The following is a 13,413-nucleotide window of genomic DNA, read 5'->3' as shown; positions in this document are numbered from 1 at the left end:
TATAAAAAATGCATTCAGAAATACTTATTCTCACATGATTCAAAATTGCAGAAAACAAGAGTAGCGATTAAATTTATCTGTTAGTAAATTTTTTGGTATCTAATAGGTATCAAAAAGTTGCTAGAGTTAGCTAAAAAGCGGCTAAAGTAATAAAAGTAGAGTGGAGGCATGGAGGCACGGGGGCGACCGGCGAGCCGATGGAGCCGATGCACATGTAGCCCGCGCGGCGCGGCGACACCGTTCGGCCGTGCACTCGTTTAAAATTTGCATTACACATCGCGGTTGGCGACGCGCCAGCTATACGGGACCCATTCACACTCACGACGAATGTGCAAAATCATGATTCCATCGCTTGGTAAATCTTTATTTAACAATCTTTAATTTCTATAGCATTCCATGTTCCTATATATTCAATTCTAAATCTTTTTAAGTTTTATGTGTGTTTTAAAGCATTAATAATATGCCATGAATATTGATCACTGCTGCGTATAATGAAGCGTCTTCAGCGGCAATGCCAATGGACGAGTGCTAAGTTATTAATAGACAATCACACATAACATCAACCAGTCACAGGAGTAGCTCATCACGACATCGCGAGCACGACAATCATAACGCAGGAGAAAATTACGTGACCTTTCAGGTTTCAAACTGTAACTTACTTGCAAAACAAACTTCAGCGCATTACATCCAATTTAGGTTTAAATACAACGCTTCAATATTATTTATTTTTATTTACCCTAGTTAAGCCGCTTCAAATACTAGGTGTATTTATTCATCATCATCAGCATATCATCCATTCATCATCAAAACGCAAACGCACATCATTAACAGTGTGTATATGACAAACATTTTGTATATATGCAGGAAATTTCAACTGTTTCTTAAAAACAACAATTTAAATAATCTAGATACAATACAGATACACACTAGATACATATTCAAACTTGTTGTTCCGAAGTATCACTTAGAAAAAGTTAATAGGTCTTATATGGGAATAGGCATTAAATGGTATAATTTTTTTTTACTACACAGGGTGCAATTGAGCATGCGGCTCACCTGATGGTAAGTGACTACCGCCACCCACATAGTCACCCACAACACCTATAGCATTGCAGGTGTGCTGCCGGCCTTTTAAAAAGGAATATGCTCTTTTCTTGAAGGTTATGTTGTCGTATCGGTTCGGAAATACTGCTGCTGGAAGTTGATTCCAAAGAGTGGTTGTGCGTGGGATAAGATATCGAAGGATATTTTAGATCTGTCTTTAAATAACAACTGTTATTGAAAAATATTTATTAAACAAACCCTATTTATAACATTATTTCAAATTAAACAATTACTTGAATGTCAAATGTATATGTTGTTGTGTCAGTCGATCATGTACGGACTTTTTAATGACCACGTAATTTCAGACATGGTAAAATTAAATAAATACACATAAAGTTAACAGAGATTTAAAAGAGAACTGTTAAGTTTCTTGTTGGTTCTTCTCAGCAGATAACAATTTTCCGAACATTGCATTTATAAAAAATACCGATAAACAAGTCTTTTTGAATTATTAACACGTCCTTAAAGAAATTAAAATCAACTTTGTATAGATTCTTTTGTTCAATTTATTCAGCTTAATAACAGCATGGCATGTATCGTTGCACATATGTATAGATTATAAGTGTACAAATCTTTGAAATTTAAAATATTACTGTAGTCTATTTATTGTATAACTAGTATTGTAGTTTTTATAAATTTTCTTACTAATAATAATATATTATGAATACGCGTGTCGTGGCGGCCTTTAATTGAGGCAGCATTTTATAATGTAACCATATTATCATGTATTTTAAGTAGATATAAATGTATGCTTTGTTGGTTGTCCTTAAATAAATAAATAAATTAAAATTATTTGTGTTTGAAAATTTGAATACAGATTGTGTCGCCGATGACATTTCTTCATTGTTTCTAAGTTCCGACAGGCAATACGATGGCTAAGTAACCATCGTATTGTATATTATGACGCAAGTAAGTACCCGTGCGACTCATGATCAACTCATATACTGCACTTCAAGATATTAAGCTTCAGATATGAAACTACGATGCTGCATATGCTGAGTTAGGTCCTTTGCACAAACACTGCTACTTTCATTTTGTTTCTTTTTTCATTTTTCTTCTTTTATTGTAATTTTAAAATAAAATACTGATGTAATTATATAATTGTGTAATCTTAATTTTTATGTTGTTTTGTCATATATAACATGTATAATATATATATATATATATATATATATATATATATATATATATATATATATATATATATATATATATATATATATATATATATATATATATATAAAAAAGATAGTGTATCTAATCTAATGAATGATATTATTTAAGTGAAATATTTGTCAGAGGTGTGAACCGCTCTTTACTCACTGAGCGTTCATGCGGCGCCGTGTCGCGCCGTGATGACGCTCCTATTGCCGTAGTAAAAATGACTACCTAGACAGTTGCGTTTCTTTTATTGCTCTATTGACTTTTGTTTACAATATTCAATACGTTTAAGTGGTTTTTTAATGGGTGATAATGGTATGGTAACTCCGTCTGCGCTATTGGTATACACTGGCGGGGCACCAGTGAGGGATGACAGATGAAGATGAAAGTAGGTCAGTTAGCTCATCCTGACGAATTAGTCACGATGGTTTCCAGGGGAAACCACGTGGAGGTCGACCTGACAGGGTATATTGCTAGTAATAGGGCTATTTGACCCCATTACTAACAATCCCTTTCCCCCCTCGTTTCGATTAAGTGGTTTAGTACACGAGCCAAAATAGCGGTCGTGAGTTTGATTTTAGAAATGATATATAACGATTACAGTGATAGGTGCTTATCATGATCAGTCGTTAAGTATTTGCTGTTGATTATAGGTCTCCCCTATAAGGATGGTTTTGCCAGTAGTTGCTACGCTTGGCAGACGGGTTGACAACACCAGTTAGGCTTTAGTGATCTTTTAAGACGCTTCTGCCACATGCTTCAATCATTAAGTCCTCTTAGTCGCCTCTTACGACTCCCATGGTAAGGAAAGAGGCGGCCTATTCTATGCTGGGACCGCACGGCAATGATAAATATATAAATAGATCGATTGATTATTTGTACTAGTATTGGACACCAGTAAATCGCCTCGGTCGGGTGAAGTATTCATTTGTTTACGTTTTAATTACCTTCTAAACAGATTACGATATTAGTACTCATGTGAGGGGGACGCCCTCTGGTGTTAAAAGTTTATAAGTTGCCTTCCATATACACGAGGGCCTCCGGTGTATAATTACCATTCATAATCATGACGTTTATTACGGTTCCGTACTAAAAAGTACAAAGGAACTCTCATGGTGCGACGTTGTCCGACCGTCCGTCCATGTTGAAAATTTCAACCTACTTTATTTTAATAGCCATATTTTTTTTTATACAACTTAGAATGGCAAACAAGCTGACGGTCCACCTGTTGGAAAGTGGTAACCGTCGCCTATAGACATGAGTAGTACCATGGACATAACAGAGTATACTGTTTCACATTATGTTTTATTTTTAGTTGATGTTTGATAAATTACGCTCGCTAACAGTAGATATTAAGTGCATGCTCATAGTTTTAAATTTCCCATTTAAGTGATTTATGTAAATGTTTAGAGAAATAAATGTCTTAAACCGTATATTGGATTAGTTTCACATATTGATGACTCGCACATACTGCAATAGAAATAATTAAAAAAATATTTTTATTTTTGCTAGAGGGTCCAAAAGGGGTACTCAAAATTTGAAAATGTCGCTAATGATCCTAGCAACATTTTGTATATTATGTCATATCCTACGTTGATATATAAAAAAGTCTTTATTTGTATATTTTAAACTAATTTTGAAACAATTACAGTTTATAAAGTTATGTGTCAATAATATATGAAAAATAAAACGATGTTACTATCTATTACTGTCTTTGAGTAATTATTGAAAAACCTCCAAAAACAAACATAGTTATGAGGTATAGTTTTTAAATCAAATTAGCGCTTACAAAAAGAAATTATGAAATAAAATAACGAGATTCTTTTATGTATAGGAAAAACAATAAAGGCAATTTTATTTCTTATCTATCTGTATACGGAATCCTCGTATGTGAGTTCAATTCGCGCCTGATCGTTTTTTTATTACTTTTTTACTATTATTATTACAATTTGCCTTGCCTTGCCTTAATTCGAAACTAATTTATACAAAAATGAAAAATATTCTCTAGAACTGTAGAATTCTGAACAAAATTAACTTTGTCCGGGGCAAGCTCAAAGATTAAGGAGGTCCTGTCCGTGCCTGTAGTGCCGTGGTGCCAAGCACGCCGGCTGCATTGTAAATGGTTAAATTTGCAGTCAGTGCCGGCGTGTCGGCTGTAATTGCTTGCGATTCGATTGTAACATGGTCGTGGCGACTTTTTAATATGACCGGATAAATTAACCCTCATCGCGTATTCCATTCAGTGCAATCGGTTGGATTATGAATTGGTCGGAGACCGCGGGGAGCTGGTCCGTGCGAGCGGCGCCGCCGGTGCCAGCGACGAGCGGACAAAGGAACTCGGGCTACAGAAACTCGGTTGATGGATCTAGTTCGGTGGATCTAGTACGCCCCACAGGAGGGCAATTTGAAATTAGTTATGTGTGTGTGTGTGGGGGGGGGGGGAGGGGAGGAATTAAAAAAAGGACTTGAAGCGATTTTATACCGATATTAGCGATACCAAAATATCAACAGGGCGATTAGATATGTCAAGTAAACTTTGTCGGGAAAAATTACGTATGGGGGCATAAAAATTTTAGAAATGTTCAAGTGGGGCATGACACAAAAAAAGGTTGGGAAACATTGATCTCGTTTGAAGCGGAGACCAAACGGTTTCGTTTGACATGAGAATTATCAGAAAAGTTCTATTTAAATTAATCCCGTGTCTCTTTTTCGTATTACAATCAGCAGTTACTTGTAAATAGTGTAATTTGAGTATATACAGTTACATTCCTGTACCCATTTCTTTCAGTATTACTGCATATTATAAGACAGTCTCACGCCACGTCTATTTTTCTGTATATTTGTAGTAATTTTTCAAAGTAAAGAACGGATTTTCATGCGGTATTCAGTTATCGATGATTCCTGAGGAAAGTTCAGGTATAATACGTCAAGGTTTTGTGTACATTGGTTGAAATAATACGGTGATTGTTAAAAATGACGAAAAAATCAAGCCGTTATCATTAATCAAGCCACCCATGTTTCGCCCATGATGCCCCCCATGCGTTGCCATTCCTGTGGACTCAGGTGTTATTCCTCTGTACCCAGTAAATTCACTGAGAATTCTAATTTTAATTACAACAGTTATCAATTTACTCGCCATGAAGACTTTATCTTCTGATTCAACAGTATTCTACCTCATACTCTATCATATCATCTGGACGAGTGGCGGTCTTCCACCGTGCGTTTTTCAAGGCACTTTCTTTCACGCACAACCATTCTTTGGAATCAACTTCCAGCAGCAATATTTCCGAACCGATACGACAACATAACCTTTAAGAAAAGAGTATATTCCTTTTTAAAAGGCCGGCAGCACACCTGCAATGCCGCTGGTGCTGTGGGTGATCATGGGCGGCGGTAGTCACTTACCATCAGGTGAGCCGCATGCTAGTTTGCCCCCTGCGTTGTAAAAAAAAATATCAGCCTGTAATAAGCTGAAGGCCACCACACAATGTCACGATTGACCTATTAACGTTAACAAGTAAATGTGGACCCTGGCGGCGGGCGGCTTGCGTCTTGTGACTTGCGGCGGCGCCCGCTCTCGGCGCCCAATAAATATTAAATTTGCTTTAAAAGTGCCCGAGAAGGTTCGCAAATTAATTTGTACAGAATGAGGCTACACTTAAAGTTTAAAATTCCAATTATCTATGTAGATAAATGGAATGTGGAAGTTTTGATTACTTAAAGGAAGCGAACGAATAGCGCTAACCGGGTTACCCTCGCGCGCGATGTATAATTTTCAAGATTCAGTCATATTTTATACAAAGTGATTGTTATCAGACTTCCTTACGGACCTTCGTAAAGTCAATCCAGCCGGGAGCGAGTTGTGATGCTTTATACTAAAGCTGTTAATAGATATTTATCTCACGTTGTATGCAGCGAGAATAATGTCAGAAAATGTGAAATGGTAGCGTTCTAGACTAGTATGTAGGTGAAGGTGTATGAAGCAGATGTGGTGAGTGCGAAAGCGAACCCATGTCTCCGACATATGGCACCTCCAGGGTATATCGAGGGTGTATGAAGCAGGTCATCAATTTTTACCCAGCAGTGTTTCAGTAGGTATAAAAATTGATTTGATTATGCTTACAAAGTATTATTGTCATTTCCGCATCCATGTTTTAGGCCGGAGTGGCGAGTGAGAGAGAAGTAGAGCGCTCAAATCATAAAGAGAGACAAGATGAGACTTTGTACAAAAGTCGTTTGCTTGAGCACTTCTGTCCCATTCATGTTTTAACCGTAAAGCAGCTGTGTTTGCATGGCAGTATTTCGGTTCGAAGGGTGGGATATGGCAGTGAATTTACAGAGTACAGAGGAATAACACAAGTCTAAGTCTAAGGTATAATGGGCGAAACAGTATACTCTATTATGTCCATAGTACCGCTTATGTCTATAGGCGACGGTTACCACTTTACATCAGGTGGGTCGTCAGCTTGATTGCTAGTTGGAAAAAAATATTAAAAAAAATGTAACATTCCTATCTATTTTATTGTTAAGTCTCGTAAGTACTCACCGGCAGTTATTACATTCCTTCGTACTCGTATGTTGTACACACATGTAGGTATGCGGGTACACAATATTGGACAACATAACCAGCTCTTAACAGCCCACTAGTAAACATAGGCCTCCCCCTGTTGGGAGGTTTTGTTAGTGGTCGTTACGCTTGGCAGGCGGGTTGTCAACGGCAGTTAGGTTTTGGTGATGTTTTAAGAATGATGTTGCTGCCCATCCCTTGACCATTCAAGTTCCTTTAGACACTTCTTACAACATCCACGGTACCCACAGATGAGGATGGCCGAATCTATGTTAGGGAGGGGGGGGGGGGAGGGATTAGTATAGTAAGGGATAGTAATGCGGACTATCAGTCCCATTGTTAGCATCGTATACAATATATATATATATTTATACAACTTAGAATGGCAAGCAAGCTGACGGCCCACCTGATGGAAAGTGGGAACCGTCGCCTATAGACATGAGCAGTACCATGGACGTATATTGTTTCGCCCATGATACCCCCCATGCGTCGCCATTCCTGAGGACTCAGGTGTTATTCCTCTGTACCCAGTAAATTCATGTCATATCCCACTCTCCAAACCGAAACACAGCCATGCGAACACAACGTCAAAGTCTCCCTCTGGTATATATATGTGGTGAGATTTATAAAGATTCCAACCAAATACGAGACACAGGTGAACAACCACATTCATCTCTATCATCCTTATCGAGAACAAAGGAACGTTTTTATACGCACGTCGCCGGATATCTTGATCAGACGAGAACGTGTCGAAATACGTAGGTAGGTAGGTAGGTACAAGCCTGCAGTGTGCCGCAGGGATTACAAGCAAATAAACTATCGTGGCCGTAGTTTTCAAACCGTTTGACACATCGTTTAAGCCTGCGGAAACTGTCCGAACACGAATGCTTCGTCGACGGAAACAAATCCATTCTGGCCCGAACGCTTTCAACTAATTTTATACATTACGACCGCAAGCGAATACCGTCCGTATTGTGAATGTGGTAAGATCCAAATATGGAGCGGTATTAATTGTAGGGCGAGCCGGCCGGCGCCCGTCCCCCCGGGCACTCGTCCGCGTCAGGTGAACTGCTACAAATCCATCGCTTTATGGAATTTCATTTCGAGAGTTAGTTGTGTTTTTGCCCGAAGTTTCATACAGTCGCAGATTTACATTCTCATTTTTCCAATGTCTTTTATCCATCACATAGATCCATCGTTCGAAGGCTGACTTTTATAGAAGCGGCCCGGTGGAACATTTGTACCTTAATCAATAACTTGAACTTGTCTATTTTTCTTATGCAATATGGAATGACAAATAAGGTACTCGGTTAATATTATTTATATTAGTATTATTAGGCTTTGATGTGTCAAGAGGGATACTGCTGCCCAGCGCTCGTCTATTAAGCTATAATAGGACTTTTTGCAGAATAAACATGATGACGTTGAAATTAATGATGGGACTACAACTAAGTTAATATCTAAACTAATAATAATCTTTTATTTATTACTATCTTTATCCCGCGGCTCCGTCCGCGTGAATCAGTACATAAACTGTTCTATATGTCATTTACCTTCCTAATGCTCCTCAAATATTGCGTATAAATTGCGCCCATCATGTACTCTCTTGTATAGGCATTCTGTCACCCGTGTTTTAATAGCGAGGACGGGATGCCTTAAATACTGTACCGAAAACTATTAAAAAAGGGGGGAAAGGGATTGTTAGTAATGGAGACTGAGCATCCCATTGCTAGCAATATACCCAACCAGGTCGACCTCCTCGCGGTTCCCCCTGGAAACTATCATGGTTAATTCCTGATGAATTCATCATGATGGGCTAACTGGCCTGTTTTCGTTCTCATCTATCACCCTTCACTGGTGCTCCGCCAGCGTATCCCGTTAGTGCAGGTGGAGTTACTGTTACTATACCATTTTCACCATTATGGGTTAATAGTAGTAGGGTGATTATGTGACATGATAACATAACATATCGTACACCTATTATGAAAACAAGGTAACGTGTCAGCGCGTTTGTAGCGTTGTAGTGTATCAAGTTCATATTCGCCTCTACTGCGCACTAATAAACTAATAAAGTTTTGATGTTTCGTAGATTTATTGTTATACAGTTTGTATGTTATGCGGTTACCGCTTTCCAAATAGTACTGGGTACTCTTATGAGTTACGATTATGTTATATTGCATTTTATTCTATTTTTATCAAATATCTATATTATATACCGGAGGGAGACTTTGTACAAAAGTCGTTTGCTTGGGCACCTCTGTCACTTGCGTGTTTCTACCGTGAAGCAGTTGTGTTTGCATGGTTGTTGAAGGGTGGGATATGGCAGTGAATTTACAGGGTATAGAGGATTAACAGCTGAATCCTCAGGAATAGCAACACATGGGGGAGAGGGTATCATGGGCGAAACAGTATACTCTGTTATGTCCATGGTACTGCTCATGTCTATAGTCGACGGTTACCGCTTTCCGTTAGGTGGACCGTCAGCTTGTTTGCCATTCTAAGTTGCATAAAAAAAGAATCTAGTTTCGAATAACGTAAAATTTTTAATGACTACTGCTTTGAGAACTCGTCATATTCTAGGCAAGTATTTTAATTAGCAGCGTGTAAGTATGAGACCGTTGCAACGACTCCGCCACAAGTTTGATGTAGCAAATCTGCCCGCTAACTTTGTACGCCTATTAATAACTGCGGGAAAATTCTAAAGGAAAATACCAGATTCAAATTTAAATCATCTTCATTTAAATAGACTTGTTTACAAGCACTTTTAAATCTTATTTTTTTTTAATCTCCAGCAGTGTTCTGTTAAAAGAATCTGATTTTAATGAGATAACGAGAAATGTGGATTCCTCTGAATACAGTATGTAATTTTATTTTATGTATTTTTTTTTTGATGGGTGAAAATGGTATGGTAACCCCGCCTGCGCTAACGGGATACGCTGGCGGAGCACCAGTGAAGGCTGATAGATGAGGATGAAAACAGGCCAGTTAGCCCGTCATGATGAATTCATCAGGAATTAACCATGATAGTTTCCAGGGGAACCGCGAGGAGGTCGACCTGGTTGGGTATATTGCTAGCAATGGGATTCTCAGTCTACATTACTAACAATCCCTTTCCCCCCTATTTTATGTATTGAAACTATTTATGACATATTATTTTTTAATCCTCAGGGAATATTATATTCTGCATAATCTAATTAACATTCGATACGTAAGGGCAAGCAAGCGCATCACGTATGAGTCTCAATGTAACATCTCTCGAGGGAAGCCGAGCTTGTACCGTCGGGAGCCGTTATTGGTATTTCGGTGGTTTTCAGCGTGGAACGATGGAATAGAACAAGAATTGAGGGGAAATGTGATACGTGGGTCGGGTCGCTGCCTGGACATTGAATATTCATGGGGCAGCACGGTGGCGGCGACTGCGGCGGCTGCGGCGGAGGGGCCGGCCGCTCGTCTGCTTAGATTATCTCAATAGAGATCAAGATAGGTAAATCGACGCCCGGCCGGGGACGGCGACAACCACGAACCACGTGAGCACGTATGTGCACATCAATGAAATAATGAATTAGAAATAATATTGAACATTGATTCAATCTGTTGTTAATAAACTGTTTTTCTTTTCCGTTGTCTGTATACATATCTATGTAACGGGAAATTAATGAACTCACTATGTTTTTGCCGCTCCCGACAATTGTTCCACCTTCGTCCGGAATAATTTAATTTTCTCGTTGCATACCTATATAGACATCGGATAAAAAATGGACATAAGTTTTAAAAATAATATTGTTTTTCCGTACATAAATTTATATTTTAGAATAGAATATAATAGAAATAATCTTTATTTAAATAGACTTGTTCACAAGCTCTGTTTAAATTGTTAATTTTTATGATTCTACTGCTGAGTTCGGGATGTTGTTATCTGCTGAGAAGAACATGCAAGAAACTTAACAGTTACTCTTTACAAATTATGCACAAGACACATTTGCGTGGGTACTGTAACTATAATTTGAATTAAGCTTTATTTATACGTATTAATAACTGATCCAGCACACGTTATTCTACTATATAAACAAATTTTTCTAGATACCCTAATCACGTAGCGGTATAATTATAAAAAAAATGTTATAGAAATCTGTCGAGCTGTTTCGTAGGAAAGTAACACGAAATTTTTATATATAAACTTAAATGAAAAATAAGCAACAAATAACAAGCAAACATGGGCAAACCAGTCCCCACAAACAGCACCCGTACACGAGTATGACGGATGAGCTAGCCATCATTACGCTCAATCATGTTTTAGGTAACTTAAAGACCCGGCCCACGTAATAGTGAACATGATTAACTTCAAGTTACAAGAATACATTATGAGTACAAATGACGTCAACACATTACTTATATAAATATATATATATTTATATATATAAAATTTATGTTTACTTATTTATATATAAATAAACATAAATTTTTTTAGTATTAAATTATATGTGGTTTAGAGTAAGGAAAATCGGTTTATGAAGTGAATTTTGAGGCATTAAGTTAATTTCTATTCCTTGAGCCACATTTAAGATATTGATGAGCTGTCGTTCACAGGTATTTCAGCGATTATTGACTACAGGTTCTAGCGTAGTGAGTATATTGGCTAAGTCAGATTTCGTGTTTGATAAGTGTAGCGGAGGAAACCAAAATCAAGGTAAAGCTCTCAATTTACACAAGATTATAGCTAATTAAAGCTACTCTTGATACTGTAATATTTATAATATTTCTATTTTATTTATTTATTTAACACTTTATTGCACCAACATAACATGATTTGTTAAAACAATTTTCAATACGTATAGTGTAGTACAAAAGGCGGTCTTATTGCTAAGCAATCTCTTCCAGACAACTTTTAGGTAGAAACAATTAAAGAAGTAATAGGTAGGTGGAGCGTTAAAAATAGAACTGTAAAAATGATATAAAAATTATAAATATCTGTGTAAGCACAATTATATACATACGTAAATATAAACGTATATGTATATAAATACATACAAATATACAACACTAACCTACATATATAACACACATAAATCTGGTATTTTATATACACTATCGGGACTTAATGCAGTGAAAAACAAATATGCAGATAGATACTATTTTCTGCTTTTTTCTTTGCGTAATGTCTCTATATTAATACGTGAAGCAAAAACTTTGTACAAGAAAAAAAATCATTATACACACATCTATTTATTTGACACACACACGCATATATACTCTTTTGTTTACTGTTAAAGTCTGTGGTGAAATTTGTTGAGAATAGATTAATAGTGCTTGTCTTTTTTTTATACAACTTAGAATCGCAAACAAGCTGACGGCCCACCTGATGAAAAGTGATAACCGTCGCCTATAGACATGAGCAGTACCATGAACATAACAGAGTATACTGTTTCGCCCATGATACCCCCATGCGTTGCCATTCCTGAGGACTCAGGTGTTATTCCTCTGTACCCAGTAAATTCACGCCATATCCCATCTTTCAAACCGAAACACAGCCATGCAAACACAATTGCTTCACGGTTGAAACACGAATGGGAATCTTTAATATTATTAATAAATCTTATCGGATGCCATAATAAATTCATTTATTACAACGTATATTATGGTCGAATTTGACTATGGAGCGACCACTAGTATTTACAAATATGTGTCATAACTCGAAAGTTTACAATCAATAATACTTTTACTAACTTCACTTTTACCTAATGAAATGAAATGAAATTTATAGCAATGAATGTGGTAATTTTAGGTAATGTTATACATTTTGTGTAGCCTCAACATTCAGCCAGCTTGGCATGCGACATTTTATATGTATTATTAACAATCAACTATTAATTACAAATTACATTACTAAAGCCACATTGAAGTTCAAGTTATAATTGTAAATTTATACATGCATGTCATTATTTTTCACTCAGTTACATGAGTCATACATTTACAAATATGTGTTGCATACAATATTCTACATTCTAGATTCAATCATATAATGTCGTCCATTTAACTTGCAAAATAATCTTTCAGTGTATAAAAACATTTTGTAATTAACACCATTTACATAAAATGACTTTAAACCTTCTCAAACACAGACCAGTAAGCGAATTTGGTAGTTTATTTTAAATTGGAGTAAGTATGTCTATATTTATCTTCACAAGTGTTTTATTATTATATGTCCGTGTAATTTTACCAGTAGCTACCTACTTGTGTACCTCGTGCATTCGTTTGCGTTACAATGCCAAGTACGTATCATCTAAGTATTGTTACTAGGTGTCCCGATTTGCGCGGGACGTCCCGATTTTCAGGGGCCTAGGGACGCGTCCCGATTTGTACCTGATCAGGACGCTAAATGTCCCGATTAATCAAAAAATGAAAAAGTTTTTTTCATAAAAAAATGTATATTTACGCTACATATATTACTACGTATTATGTATATTTACACTTAATATAGGATTTTATTTTATAATTTCTACTAGTAAAGCAATTTAGGTAATTAATATAATACTAGCACTAGTAGTTTAAAATGCAATAAATTGAACACAGAGGTAAAACCC

Source organism: Galleria mellonella, unplaced genomic scaffold, assembly GCF_026898425.1.
Source record: "Galleria mellonella isolate WM207_F2 unplaced genomic scaffold, CSIRO_AGI_GalMel_v1 utg139, whole genome shotgun sequence".
Classification (NCBI taxonomy): Eukaryota; Metazoa; Arthropoda; class Insecta; order Lepidoptera; family Pyralidae; genus Galleria; species Galleria mellonella.
Note: the sequence above shows the minus strand (reverse complement) of the source record.